Below are 17,438 nucleotides of genomic sequence, written 5' to 3'. Positions count from 1 at the left end.
AAAATAAGTAGTGTCTATAAATATTTCTTAAATAAGAGTTGCGTGGTGTTTTGTACAATACAATTATTTAATTTTATAATAATGATAATATTGTTATATATATATATATTATTTTATTTAAAGAAAAAATAAGTCTTTTTTTGCGATTGCAATCTTCTTTCCGCTTTGTATTACTTACGTATTATTCTCCGCTAGAAAGAACGCTATAGAAGCACGCTGTAGAATCGTCGAGCATTTGATTTAGGCGTATTTTAAGACGTAAAACCAATTCATATTGATTTAGTACAATTAATCATACACCGGTTTAAACATGATATACATACCTGTACATATAGATTTCAAATACTATCTATAAATGATCTAAATCGAAAGTATGACTGTCATGCCCATTATGTTGTTTGCTTTTTAAAACGTATTTAATCATTACTTTTATTACAATAATTACTGAGCTCATAAATAAGTACAATTTGCTTACTTGATAGATAACACAAATTATAAATGTACAAATGGCATACTATATATATTATACTTCTGACACGTCAAGAGTTAGTTATATTAGAATCGGGCAATTATACGATTAATCATTTAAAAGAAAAATACTTAGCAACATAATTTATTATAATAACGATATTAGTTGTAGGCAATGTTGTGCATCTTCTAAGTAGATAAATATTAATCCGTGTATCTTAAAAATAATTTAAAGTATTTTTTTTTTATTTATTTAAATAAAATGATTATCTGAAATAAACTATTTAGACGATTAAATAGATTTTTTTGCAAGTGATAGCACAAACGCACAATACATAATTTAACACACTGCATTATTTTTAAAGAAATCATCAATGCATTAATAAAACTCTGCAAACGGCCGGCGCTGACATCATATCGTCTTAAAATAAAAATGAAAACCATTACTATTTATTTATTTTATTGTTCACTGATATATATTTTATTAGTTTAATTATTGTGCAATTTTTTGACTTGTGTGCATAACACGTACCAACCTGTATATCTGACTCGTAGAACATAATTTTTTTTTCTCATATTTGTGCGCAACGTAATTATTTTTGTTTTTTATTTTTTTAAAGATATAAATAATAATAATAACACATTTTCCTACAAAACACAATATACAAACACACACGCGTGCACGCATATAATATTACACACACATATATTACATCTATCACGAATAAACACATTTAACATGATAAAGAAAAAGAAAAGCTACACGTATAAAACGGTGTCACGTGATCGCGTGCAAATAAATTTTCCCGGCTGGGTGGCCGAGTGGATATTTCAAGCGCACAAATAAAAACGCCAAGGTATTTAATTCTGCCTTCGCCCTATACCTGTACAATATTATATATATATACGAGTACATAATATATATATATAATATGTATATGTATACACACGGCGATGTCTGGCACACGCTATATACCTCGACGCCCCCGAAAACATTACAGGTGTCAGGTCAACGACTATGAACGCTAAAAAAAAAAAAAAAAAAAACTTTAGCAACAATCGCTCCATATTATGTACATGCAATTTGTGCGTTTATCATAAAAGCGATCGCAAACTTTGAATTTTTTTTTTTTATCGTTATTACTCTTTCCGCGTGATATACGAAATTATTATTATCACTTTCGACTGCGATCATTCAAGTTCACATGTTATTATTATTATTATATACATTATATTATACTTACCCGCGTATACATTATAATGTACCCACTATTATTATTATTATTATTATTGCGACGTATATAGTAGGCAGTAACATTATGTACTGTATATATTATCGTAATAAAAAACATACACACACGCCACGACACGATAAAAACTTGATTTTTTTTTCACAGTAGGTAATTCACCTTCCGAGAACAATATTTATTGTTATTGTTTCCCGTACGTATAGGTACGATATAAATTTATAGCGATTCACTATTTTGACGGTCTCCGTTTTTGAATTCGTACACATACCTAGACGACTTTTATGGTATAGGAAATGTTTTTATAGAGCGTCTATGACGTTGTTGATCAAAATATTATTACATCTGATGACATTATGTAAAGATTCTAAAGTTAAATAAATATATTTCAATATTATGAACTATCAAACTTATATTTTACTAGAAACAATCAAAAGTTTTTAATTCGTTATTTTGATAGATATACCTATATAAAAAACTATGCTCATATTGTAAAACTAGTATATTTCATTTTTTTCTAAACATTTAGTATTTATAAAATATATCCATATAATACATCATAATTTTTAGCATGAAAAATTAATCAATTGAAGTCTAATAAAATTAAATTTAAAACAAGTAAATTAATTTAACTTCTTAAAATGAAAAATAAATTTGTTGATTTCGCGTTAATTAAAAAAAATTATGTTACGTTAATAGTTAAAGTAACTTGTTAAGTTAAAATAAATTTAACTTTTTAACTTGTTATTTCCAGCCATTTTATTTAATAATATTGATATAATATTATCATAAAATAATAATCTTTTTAAGTATACTAGAGCGGAAAATTATAAAATGTTTGTACAAACCCCTCGTCAACAATAACGTCGAACTATAATATAAGTTTGTGCGTGTTATACATTATTCTTTGCAGCGTCGATGAATTAACTTTAACTAACAGTAAGATATATATATATCGTTATTTTTATTTTTATTTTTAAATGATAAGATTATAATTTCGTATAATAATTTAAACATTAAAATTATATTATACATAAAAAAAAAATAAAAGGCAATTCTGACGAAATATTCTTGTTGAAAAATCGAATGATATAATAAAATATGTAATTATCTTTAACTACAACAGTGTACCTCGCGTGCTAAATGACTCACATTACAGCCAGTTATAATAAAATTAATACCTATAACGATTCCAAAATATTTCCATCTACAGTCGAGTAACACACGAATATTAAGTGAAGAAATGTATTATTCAAACGGTAGAAACGCTTTGTTGTTAGTGTAGTAGGGTTGTTGAGCACGCAATATATTGCATAGTTGTTTCGCGAGTCGTTATTATCATTGTTTTTATTTTATTTTTATTGTTATTTATCTTTTCAATTGTCCTCTCTGGAACAAAACGCGTACGATATATGATGATAGCATACGTACATAATAAATTATAATAGTGAAGGCTGCAGTGAACAATAAAACGCATATCATATTATAATAAACATAGGTAAACGTAGTAATAGTTCGCTTTTATATAATATTATAAATTGTAATATTACGTAGTAAGTTTAGGTCTGTGCATACAATTATACAGAGTAATTTACCAATGATGTTTGCCCACTTTTCTCCTTCAGTAATGTAGTTGTTCAAAATTCGTTTTTTGGAATTTTTGAATACACACAAAAACCACATTTTCTAATTCTCGAAATTGTTTGTACTACATAAGTAGTACGTGACGGAGTTACATACTTCTGTTTTTCAAATGACAACTTACTTTCCTAAAATATTAACATATCAAAATAAAAATTTGAACGAGTATTTTTTGTTATTTGACTTTGTGTGCTAAGAATAATAGATTCATGATAGGTTTCCAAGATATGACATTATGATGGCGTAGTGTAATTGTAATAAACTAAATATTATGTGTTATGTTTTGGTAAAACCATTTTTAAGAAATATTATTCTTAATATCAATATTTTAATAACCAAAAAAATATTCATCGATATTTTAAACTAGGTACATTAAAATTTTCAAAATAAACTATTCGCTAAACAATTTACAATAAGAAAGCAAGTTTTTATTCGAGAATTTGTATCACTACAAAAAATTTGCTTAAGTAGTACAAAAGATCTCAAAAACTTGAAAATATAGTCTTTAAGTTTATGATTTGGAAATGCTAAAATAAAAATAACTCGAATAATTATATTATTAAAGGAAAACGTTGGATTGAACATGTTTGATGAATCACTCTGTATGTTACAAAAACGTTATAATGTTATAGACTGTAACGTTTTACGCTTTTGTGTATCGCGGGGATACATTCTCTAAATGCTGAGCGTTTGATCGTCACTATACTAAATAAATATGTAGCGATGTAGATATTTATAATATATAGTAATATAGCTGTTGTAAAATTAGAAAACATCTAAAAACAGTTAATTTTGAAGCATAAATTAGGACATAATAGTAAAAAAAAAATGGGACATTAAACATTGTTTGACTACACGAGCACTAACTGCAATTATTGAACAAGTAAGGGCGACCACATATTCTATTTAAAACGGAATTGTCCCTTTTTTTAGTATAGTATTTCCTTATCCCAACAAACTGCTTGGACAGGATGCTTTTTGTTCCGTCCTGTTTTAACCCTGTTATCTCCTTATATCATACTTACTATAACTATATGCATAAAAAGAAAATTCTATAAACTAAAAAAAATACATATTATTGGTGTATAGTCCAGTGTAATAGTATAAGCTTCCCACTTTCCAACAAAGTGAACTTTTACGCAAAATGTAAAAGGTATAAATTATTTTCAACAAATATCATTAATAATATAAAAATAATAATAGTAAAAAAAAATTATACACATACAATTGTTAGAGGTTTCATTTTCAAACTGTGCCAAAATCATTTGTCCCGGTTTTTTTTTACATAAAACAGAGTCACCCAATAGTGTTGTTTCAATTTTCCTTGTTGTGGGAATAAGAATTTTGACATCTAGTCAAATTACCAAACATATTCGTGGAAAACCCACTCACTAATATTCTTTGACTCATTATATTGGCCGTATACTACGAAAACAATTTAAACCACAAAGATACGAAAAGATATGAAAACGTCTGCAGTTCAGTCTTCTTTGATATCTATCTCCTTCTCTACTGTGTAATTAGGCAAGACTTAGTACAAAAAATATACCCCTACGAGTCTCGATACGCTATAGAATTAAAATTAAGCAATCGTTCCAGCTCACAGGACTTAGATTGGTCGTTGTACACGTCCAATATTGTCTAAGTTCGTTGTCAATAATTTATAAGGCCTCTATTATACAGTTCGTCACTTTGCGCGGTAACATCGCCGCTTCTGTTCAAGTTTACTCAAGTTGTAATTGTAACTTGGCTAATTATATTTTCAGCCAAAGTTAATTCGCTCTTTCCATACATTTTTACAGAGTTGAATAAATACATTATTATACTAACGCGATAACAACACTGTAATTTCTTCAACAACCTACCCTGCTATCCAAACGCGAGACTGACTGCTAAGCGTCTCGAAAATAAATGTATAAATAAGCGTACCGAGGGATCACTACAACGCTCATGTCGACAATAATTAAATTATTATCAGTATTACCACTGTATTATTTATAGATACTATTAGAACGATGGTGTCGCGATGTTTTCAAAAAGTTACGACACTTTGTCATTGAGTTATAGCGATAAGTTACAGAAACTACGCACGTTATCTTGTTATAATAATAATAATAAGAAGAAGAAACCTAATTATTGTGCTGTAGACTTTCTACGGTCGAGATACAAAGTCGAGCATGATAACCGTCAATTGCGCACTTAAGGCGGATAAATGAAAATTGTTTCTTTTTTTTCGAGTTCTATTTGTGTCAATTAATCCATTTGAAATATCGTTATAAAACTTGTACAACAAAATTAAATCAATTAATCCAATAATTGTAAATTGTACGCACAATAGTTAATTATTATATATCATATTATTATTATAGGTATAATCAGTCGAATGTGTACTATGTATATTAATGTATAGGATTAAATAATTAAAAAATTAATTTAAATATTAGTGTTATTAAAAAATAATAATACAATTATATTAAATAATAAATTGTTATAATTCTTGAACTAGATGTTTATTTATTTTAAAATACATAATATATAAAATAATTTCAAGATGATATGTTAAGTTGACATAATTTTTTTTTTTTTTTTTAATTGTTTATTTATCAATAAATGCTTGTAAACGACGCGTGTTAAGACACTCGAAATACATACTCAAACACATATTATTATTTTGTATAGTGCACAAATGCGACGGATCTCGAGTTCAACCGGATTTTCCCTCTCAGCAATGCATTCGTATAAAAATCCGATTTCGATTCTATTTTTTTTTTCTTTTTTTTGCACACCCCCTCGAGAACCGTCGGAATCGAAGACCAACGTGACCCGTATATATTATAATATATTGGTACAGCGACACGAGCGGTTTTTTTATTATTATTACTATTTGTCATGTACACGAATGGTACCGGTGATCCGAAATACGCGTGCGATCGACGACCCTCGCGGGAAACGCGCGCGTGACGTTTACAATACACGACGATATAATAATAACAACCGACAATTTTTTTCCGCAGACGAGCTGAATAATTGATTACTCCGATATAATAAGCTATACCTATATAATAAGCCACCAGCAGAGCTTTAAATCGAAATTATATTTTTCGATTTTAATTTTAAATCGAACTATATCGATATTAGTTTTTTTCTGATTTATTTTTAAGTAATATAACGGTTATATAATTGTGTGTTTTTTTTTCTATAAATATCGCCGTGCTATATAAATTTAATTATTTTCTGATTTATTATTAGATTTTAAGCACAATCGTTCTTTTATTAAATTTAAAACATGATTTTCACATTCTTACAATTTTTATTTGTATTTCTACATATACGCGTTGTTTAGGCGTGCATCATAGGTTCGTTAGCGTGGCAACGCGTAGCTACGAGAATAGCAACATGAAACAAAATAGGTATTAGTTATTATCTATGAATTATTATAATGATAAACTATACTTGTTGGTTTTTATTAAATTATAATTTAAATAGCATGTTTTTTTTTAACTAAAAATGGATTTATTATTATTATTATTACTACTACCATAACACATTAAACATTTTCTTCAATTTAATTGGTTTTTAATTTAAATATACATTTTGAATATCAAAAAAAAAAATGTTTCATTTTGGTATTACTTTTAATTTATAATGCAATTTTTAAGTCTTGACAGTCACATACATAAATACTCGATATAAAGTATCCATTTAGTAATTTTAAATTTTCTGACTGAATTATTCAAACAAAATTGAAATTTGTACAATTAGTTAGTTATTGAGTTATTATGCATTGTGTATTAAGGATAAGAAATCCATGATAATGGGTTTGGATAATGAAATAAATTACTCATTTGAATTTTTAATTAAGTACATTAAAATTTCAAAAAAATGTTTCACTAAATGATTTACAATAAGATAAAGGAAATTATTATTTAAAAAATATAACAAAAATTTTAAGAATATAAATATTAAGCTTTAAATAATCATTGTTTATTGTAAATAAAATTGATTAAATAATTTATTTATCTAAAAATCAACTGCTTTTTTGAATTTCTGGCATAATTATCCATCTATTTTAGTAAAAAGGTATAGGTACTTAAAATATTTAAGAAAAAAACACAAAACTTCATTTCCTCAAATATTTGATTTTTGTAGTTACTACTTTTACCAGTAGCAAGGCAGTAACATACATATTACATTTTATGAATTCGTGCGATTTTTATTTGCCCCTTTGGATTACTATAATATATAACATCCACCTCCGGCGAACGCGTATATACATATGTAGTTAGTTATGTTTTGGTCCCCCGAGGACATGCCAAACCAACCGTGTCCGGACTCTGCGCGGAATGATAAAAAAAAAAAACGGCTTTGCGCCTCGATGAATGTAATAATATTATATTATAGAAAACGCCCTCTCCTCTTACACTATACCTTTTAGACTATACTTGATTAATTCTTTTTAATATTTAAATTATGAAAAAGTAATAACTTAAGGCAGTAAGTTATTACCAGTAAATATAATAAATGTTTTGAAATACAGTACCTTTATAAAACACGAGTACTCTTGGACGGTCTTCGTAAGAGGATAAAAAACGTTTTTTTCTTGCTATATTTTGTAATGGAGAGCTTCATTTTAGTTTGTATTATAAAAGATTTATTTTTTTGGAAATATTTGTATCGATTAATTCTTCGTGCTCGTTGGTGGGATAATCCCGTGTCAATGTGCAGTTTTTTGTTTCGCATAAACCAAAAAGCTTTGAGTACTATGAGCATTAGATCTTATAGGAACTTCATTTGGGGAATTCGCATTTTTTTATTTTCGTCGTGGAATTTCCAGCTCATACTGAGCAATAAGTTTGTGTTAGTTACAATAGCGGTCTTATTATTACTGGTAAAAAGCGTTTATCTGTATGGTCGAGGTGTGGTTTGTAAGGGGTATAAGATTTTCATCCTTTCAAAATATTCAGCAATATCACTAAAAAAAATATTTTGATTACACGTTACTATTATTATATAGTTCTTTTCTGTGGACGCTATTTTATGGACAACATTTACAACGAAAAATTATATTATTACGATTATTTTTGATTTGTTTTTAGAGAGGAGGGACTCGAAAAACTTTTCAGCGGGCTAAACCCCCGTAAAACCGCCTCCCTCCTCTCCCCTCCCCCGATTTTCAGCTATGAGGTCATCGTATAAATCGTTACTCCGTCCGTCAAAAGCGGAGGTTTTTCTATTTATATTCTATAATATTTATAGATATGTATGTGTATGTGTGTGTGTGTATATGTGTGTTTATAAATCAAACGACGGCTATTAACACCGCAGGTACAATAATTTATTATATAATATGTGGACGGGGAAGAGGGAGGACGAACCGCGCGCGTTGGCGCTTCGACGAAAATTGGGTCACGGAAAGGCGCGCACGCGACGCGACGGCGGATTTGCCTTTGTGCCGGCCGTGATTATATTATTATGCCCTCCCGCTCGCTGCAATAATTACGTTTTTCAATTAAACCACGCACGCACCCTATATGGAATAATAATCATAATATAATTCATAATAATATAATATTGTACCTTTTATACCTATTTCGATTATAATATACAACAACGATGCGTCTTTATATTATTTTCAATTATTGTATCTGAAATATTATTATATTATATTAGCATATTATTATTATTTTTTTATATTATTATTATTATTATTATGAATTCGAAGTGTGAAATTCTGCGAATCGCACTACGTTATTATACTCACTTTTCGTCGTCTATGATATAATATAACATAATGTCTGATGAAATCGCTCACTAAACTGTTAAAAAGCCTAGTGGGGGGGGGGCATGATTGGGCCAGGAAAGTGGCTATTCTAAATTTACTCTTGTAATACACTGGTATCATTGGTCCCACAGTTTTTACAAATAATTATAAAATGTAAATAAATTAAAATTCATAAAATTACCATAATTTTTAGTAACAAATAAAGTAACACATCTTTACGACTTTACAAACAAGATTTCAAATGCATTTCTTATTCTCATGATAAATTTCAATTAAAATTATATTTCGATAAACAGTAAGGGTTTTTCGTCAATGAACTCTCCGTTTGCGGTGCATGGTCGAACTGCGTATTAATTTCGCTTGCATGTACTTAATTCACGGGTCCCTTATTGGTTTTCACCGCACGGCTGTAAAATAACACTCGCACCGTCGATGCCGTCGCCAGTCGTACGGTGCACCACCAAATCATATCAGCGAAATTCCAACAGGTTAACGTGATCAGCTGCGCGTCGGTCAGAATATAAAATAACAGAAAACACAAATTACCCAATCCTTACGAAAAACAGGCGTTTCCCGGCAGAAAAAAAATTAATTTATTCGCGCTCGTTTTGTGTAAAGGGGTAACCGTTTTAAACAATATACTCATCCGTCAGTGCGGGGACAAGGATAACGCTCTGCGGCATACCTACAGATTATAATTCCGTAATCCATCTCTCGCAGTACCGCCATCCGTTCTCGGGCCCGTCAAACATATTATATTATATTTCGTTTTATTCGGATCGGTCTAAAAGTATGTAACTAATAATATGTAGGTACTACATTAAAATTAAGTATCTAATACTTAATACACTTAAAATTTAAAAAAAAATTCAAAATTTGACTTTAAAAAATTTCGAAAAATAAATGTATTTCTCAAAATGTGTATTAAACATTTTAAATTTCAATAAGTACTAATACTACCAATGCAAATCATTTTTAGCTATAATAATAAAATATAAATCACGACAGACAATAAACATTAAAAAAACTAATGACAATAATTGTTTCATGTTACTGTCATTGATTAAAATAATAATGACACAGAATAATAAGAAGGTAATTTTAAGAAACACATTTTACACGGGTTCTTGTAAGAGGTGATACAAATACTTTATTTTGTGATCATTTTAGATAGAAAGATAGTAATGTACTATGGAATAATACATAATATTGTAAGTGACCAGTCTCTGGATGATCTGCGCATGCGAGAAATACTTAATACTAAATTAAACATGTGATAATTTACATTACGCATGCGCAGATTGTACATTTCACCGAGAGACTCGTCGTTAATGTCTTAAATTTTCGAGAAATGAATCAATCTATTTTATGCTGTCTAGCATGCACATTACCATGGTAATGGGTGAGTGGGTGACCAACAAGCTATATGTATTTGAAAGCTGTGATATATTTTTTCAATTATATTTACAACATCGGGTTAATTCATGTTTCTGTTCACTATCGTAAATGTACTTATAATCATATTATTATATACACACACATACACGCCGCATATAATATAATAGATATATGATGTAAACTATTATCATTACAAGAGGGTACCTTACCAGGCACGCTCATTTCAATTTTTTTCAAATTCCGATTATCGGAATTATATCTTCGAAACCTATATATCATGAATATATTATATTTATTAGTACACAAAATTAAATTAGTTATTTAAAACTATTCGTTTTAATTTAATTTTAGATACAAAATCAAAATTTTCAAAAAAGGCAGCATCTGATTTACTGTTTACTGAAAAAATAATGGTGATAGTCATTTTGGAAAACAGATTTTAATATCTATCATATGGCCAACAAGTACACGTAACAATTCAAAAAATCAGAATTTGAATAAATTTATCGTTGCAGTGAAGAAGTGAGGGGGGAGGGTGAGAACGATAAACGGACCACACCCTGTATATAATACTACACGTTCTACGAACACGTGAAACACGCGCGTAGGTAGCCAGGTAGGTGTATATATTTCGCGAGCCGGTCTAATGTAATACGCGATGCACCAGTAAACCTTAATGGTTTTGCATTATTGAATGCGTGTACATCGTGTTTGGTATTCATGGGGTTTCCGGACGCGGCCGCCGGAGTGACTGGTGGCTCCGCCGCCGCCGCCGTAAACGCGCGTGCGAATCCGCGAGCATGCAAAATGTATAAAACCTTACGTTCTTTGAATACGTTATCAAGGGACGTTCATAATTTTAATCCAATTCGGCGACGGAGAGGAACTGAACGCGCGTGTATATCATGGTATATAATGTATATATAATAATAATAATAATATGTAAGAAGCCAAGAGGTACATAATATACAGCAATGTATAGATAATCGTGTGTCAGCTCTTACAGTGTACACATACAGGGCGATTCATTTATCGCACTCGTCCCCCGATGTCTGTCTCGTAACGTATTATTTATTTAAACTCTGATTTTTGGAATTTTTAAACACAATATTATTTTCAAACTCTTGTAAATTATTTAATTGTACAACATTTTTGTACATTTTGATATACCTCTACCTAATCGAAAATTCGAATAAATGGCTTGGCAGCTATTAAAATATTGACACAAGGATAAAAAACAGAAAAATTATTTTTCACAATTATGAAATATATGTCAATATGTCATATATATGTTTTAATACATGGACCGTTTTTAAAAATTACAAATATTGACGGTTTAATATTTAATTTAATTAATTTCTAAATCTTTTAAATCTTCGCAGCTTGTATATCTTCCAAACTCGTTATCATAGATCTATGATATTATCCTTAATACTCAATGTTGAATAACTTAAAAACTATAATTTTTTAAATTTCGATTTAGATATATCATGCATATGATATGTCATTGCATAAATTTTCCAGATTCGAAATATTGGATTTTGAATGACTGGATTATTGAAGAAAAAGGGGGGTGAGCATTGGGCATCCTGCAGATAGCATCCTGTATATTGTAGTTATTATCATATGATATATATATGAACTGAAACTTCGTGCTTCTCGGTCTGGTCACAACCCCGCGCAACGCCTCTCGTTTTTCCTCGTACACCGCCACTTCTGTCTTCAGGCAACCAATCCCGTGCTGTTATTTCGGCGTTACGCGACCCGCAGCGGACAAGCCGTGTACTCTTTTTGCAGACTCCGATCCAGCAGATCGTTATTATTATTATTATTAGGGCGTGGATTTTAATGAACTAAAAAACAAGGAAAATGCATGTAAAAAACGCTTAATACACAAGTAATACAAAAAAACTATAAAAAATGCTATTAAATTTTTTTCTTACATAAAGCAAATTAGCATTATTGCGTTTGATGCAATTTTTAAATTAAATGACCGTTTAGCTATCTACGAATATGTGCTCGTATGTTAGATTGCATCCTTATTCCCCATCCTCATACACGTGAAAACAATTTTGTTTGACAGACCATCGAACAGCCACTGCTGACATTCACTGATGCATAAGTAAAATCTTGTACGTATTAAAAATAATGATATGATAAAGCTAAATAAAAAACATTTAGTTATTATTATTATTTTTTTTAAATACTGTACCAATTTAAAAAAAAAATCAAACTTTACGTTTTATTTTCAAATATTTTGTTATTTGAAACAAACTTTTTACTTGTGAAGCAATTTTTTTAACATTTATAAAAATAATGGTATTTAAATCCATGCCCTAGTTATTATAATAAACGTACTATAATGATTGGACGTCCAAATAAATATCATGTTCGACAAGCGGCGTACGTACTTGTTATTTTTGTTCTAAACCCGCTTTCAATGACAGCGTGATCTTATCAATAATATTATCAACACGATTCCAGCATAATATATATATTTTGTTAACAATAACAGTATACCGAATTAAACTTTACGTGATGTATTATATCTATATCATTATATCGTTTAAATATTTAACAATACAAATCACAGACGTAGCGGTTAGGTCCTATATTATTATATTGTTGGCGAAACGTTCGATAACATTTTCAACAATTCTATTCGTAATAACATGATGTATTGTTATAATACGAACGACCATTAAATATTTATAATATGTCAGTCTGCATAGCGTGCTCAAGAATGTCGAATGACTGCAGTGTGTACACGGATTCAATTACTATATGTAATATTTAAATCAATCTACCATACCCATCTGACTTTACCACGCCCTCGATCTTTGTCCGATTCAGTTAAAAAAAATTAAAATGCAAATTTCGATAAACGGTTACAGTTTATACAAATCAAAATCGTTATAGAACAATTACAATAATCTAACTCACCGATAACCGTCTTCGTATTGCTCTTATACGGATGCTTCTGAAGTCACTACAGCCAATAAGCTAAAAATAAAAAAAAACGTTTAGATTTTAGGTGCAAATTATTTTGAACTCTGAGACGCTCGAGAATCCTCCCGTCACATATATATAATTTTTCCGATCAATGCAGTAAATTAAAATCACAAAACCTTAGTATCTCAACGATAGTTTTGCCATTTAAAATTTTTTGCGTTTCTAACCATGCAATTTTCACTATTATGGTTACCTACTTTCGTGTTCTTTTGGGTGTGTGTAAGTATATATTATGACATGACTATAATTTAAGGCATTCGTGTTACGTATACCGATCGAAATCGTGTACCTATCAATATAGAGTTATGCGTGCACGCGTATAATTATAAAACATTAATCAATGTTTTCATGAGCTTCTCACGAGTCACGACAAATAGGAAGCTGTTAGTTACTGTCGGCACCGAGCACTACGGGTATATTATATTATACCTATATGCGTGTACATTTAATACCTTATATTATACAATATTTACTGCAGAAACTAAATCATCGGCTATATTTAATAATATGATATAATAGTATATTATAGTTTATTACCATAAATATTCAACGATATCGGTATAGTAACAAATATTTGGCCCTATGACATAATTTTAGAATTTGACAATATATTATTTGAATTCAATTTTATTAAAATTACTGGGTTAGGTTCTGGAATTAGCGAATTTGAATATTTTAATTCGATGAACACAAAACTTCGATTCAAATTTCAAGAATAAAATAAACTTGAGCCACTTAAAACTAATTTGGAAAATGCTATATGTTGGTACCAAAATTATAACAAACCGCCAATATAAATTAAATTATAATAAAATAATTATGTAGGTTAAAATTGTATTAAGTCCCCGATGAAATGCCAAATTTTTAAATTTTTATCACAATACAAGTACAAAATATCAAAAACTCTTGAACAATACGCTATGTTTAAAAAAAAAAATTGTCATTCATTATTATATTATATATATTATAATATCTTAGGTAATATAATGTTTTGGTGAATACGGCCCTTTTACATCCGATTAAAAAGATTTAGATTTCGTGATAATTGTTCAACAATCAGTTTTTGGGATTGATATTATACTTGTTCATTAATACAGGAGTAGTAACATGCATAGACAGGTATCTATTGACAAACATTTGCACTATATATCCAGACATACGAAATAAAAAAAAAGTTAAATTTTAAATTATATACGGTTTTTAGAAAGTAATTTCCCGGAAATCGCTTTTCCCAACGCTTTTAACGTGCACGGAAACGATATGTGATAGAGGTATCCGCGTGTCATTGACAGCATTCGCTCCAGTTGTTTGTGGCAGTAGTGTATACAATTATTAATATAAAATTTGCGTATTATGTATTTATATTTTAATAATAATGATCCATTTAACGTCAGAATCGCTCCGTATAATATATTTTTGGGTTTTTCGCATTATTTGATAAATATCGAGTAGCGTGATGAGTTAATCTTGTTTTGGAATAATATCGTTATCGTCAACGTCAAACATAAATTCCACTTTCCCACTCTAAACTCATATAGTGTCGCTGCAGGTGTCAATTTTTGTAATTAAAAAGCGATATTAAGAATTATCCAAAATCATTTTGAATCAGACTTGAAATTATATCAAAAATATATTTTTAAATCGTTAATATCGTTTTAATGACGAGTTTCTTACGTTAAACCGAGCACTCAGTATATGTGAATTCGTATGTTATGGTCGTGGCTCAGGAAAACGTCGTAAGAACGCGTTATTTATACGCCACACACACACACACGATTTATAACACGACCGTATGTACACGGTACACGTTACGAGTTGTACACCGAAGCGAACCAGCTCAGCTCGGTAGGAGTATATCATAACATGCACGTGTGTGTTGGTGTATTATACTGTATTATATCCGTCGAATTCGTGTGTATATGAAGGGGCGCCGTCGCGACGGGGTTAGAAAAACATGACCTACATATAATAATATACTATTTATATATAAACTCGTGTACACACATATATATATATACAAGCACGGAAACATGAGTACCACGCGACTATTTACAACCCTCTGCGAAGAAATTCCCGCCGTACTACTCTCCACTACAACTATTATACACACACACACACAAACGTCCATAAGTACACATCACGTGTACACTGCTCTTACCGAGTCCGTTTTCGGGGCCAACGATCAATTATACATTACATAATATATATATTGTACGCGTTATTTCGACCACACTCTCCGGGACGGAAGACATTCCGCAGAGATCATATTATTATTATTATTATTATTATGTGTGGGAAGAGTCGTACACAGTATATTATATGTGTGTGTGTGTGTGTGTGTGTGTGTGTGTGTGTGTGTTTATTATATTGCACAGAACCAATGACTCTCGGTGTGCTGCTGCAGCCCCGAACGGGATTCTATTAATTGTATGACGTGTGTGTGTGTATATATATATATATTATGTATAAAGTGAAGGATCGTTTAGGTAGAGAAGTGGTGATGGCATGCCAGGCAGGCAGGATATTAATAATATTTAGTCCTTCAACCCACCGCGCCGTGTTATTAAAATTCCCCACCGTCCACTATACGATATGTGGGTGTGTGTGTGTGTGTGTGTGTGTGTGGGCGAAAGTATGGCGTGGCGTACACGCGAGCGGAGACTTCAGTTCGGCCGGAGGACGCGGAGGTAATTTTATCTGCACAACGGTCTCGGCGAACGTGCGCCGTTTATTAATAACACAAATTAATTCATCCGTATACACGACCACTATACGACCAAATTGCCTATACCCCATATAACCCGCGGCTACCATCAGCCATAACGCAAGAATCGATTTAATATTACAATATCCAACAGCGTGTATCATTTCCGTTGATTAAACTCCGTGTTTTCGAATACCCGTGTAATAATATCATAATACGATATAATTATTTTGGCGTACCGCGTTAATTATAAGTCAGAGTTCAGGACAATTATAATTAGTGTAACGTTAAAAATAAATACTAAAAAAATACGCTTTAAATACCCGCAAAAATCTAATAGTTCTAATACTGCTGTAGCAATATGCGTTATATTATTTTGTAACAAATACATAGTACCTACCTAATAATAATATTATATATTTTAACTTTTAAGAACTATATTATTATTAAACGCCTACACGTCGGTGTACCGAAATTGCCTATACACAGTGCCGGCTAATGTGAATACAACAATATTATATTAATAATATCGGTAATAAAAATAATTTATAACACTGTTATTTTCTTAGCACGTTAGGTCACCATAATATTAAAGTCACACATTTAGGCTGATTTACGTGGTAGGTACCGTATAATTTCTAAAAATTATACATTTTCATGAATAACATTTTAATATTACGCCTATATGCGATTCGCACAGCAGTAAAACCGTATTTGAAAATGATTTAAAAAATTTATACTTTCAAACAGTTAAAAATATTACACCATTTAACAGTTAGTCATTCGGAATTGTTAAGGGATTCATCAAGGTTTTTTTACCTCTCACCCCGCAAATGATCTGTTGCCGACTGCAACTCACGCCGATTAAACCGCATTTTTCTACAAATATAAAAAAATATATATAAGAGTGACGTGTAGGCTCAATGCAGTATGCGCCGACGAACAGAAAAAAATCGCGTTGTTTCGTATAATATAGGCATTTGCGTGTCGAGACCTATCAAATTCGTTCCGCTCCGCGCGTGTCGCAACAACGGTAATAATAACCGAACCTCGTAATATAACAAAATAAAAATACGATAGAACCAAAAGGAAAAGTGGTACCAGCTCGACATGTACGCGTATTATTATGGTAGTACCCACTACCCAGGTATACTACCATAATAGAATAGGCGTGTTTGCGAAATAT

At 30.4% G+C, this 17,438-nt stretch overlaps 1 pseudogene; it reads left to right on the top strand.

The window, feature by feature from the left end:
• The window catches only part of LOC132923181 (gamma-aminobutyric acid receptor subunit beta-like), a 62,140-nt pseudogene that overhangs the window by 17,111 nt on the left and 27,591 nt on the right, over window positions 1-17,438 (top strand).

This window comes from Rhopalosiphum padi, chromosome 2 (genome assembly GCF_020882245.1).
Source record: "Rhopalosiphum padi isolate XX-2018 chromosome 2, ASM2088224v1, whole genome shotgun sequence".
NCBI classification, from domain to species: domain Eukaryota; kingdom Metazoa; phylum Arthropoda; class Insecta; order Hemiptera; family Aphididae; genus Rhopalosiphum; species Rhopalosiphum padi.
The sequence above is the reverse complement of the archived record's forward strand: the minus strand, read 5'-3'. Positions and strand labels throughout refer to the sequence as shown.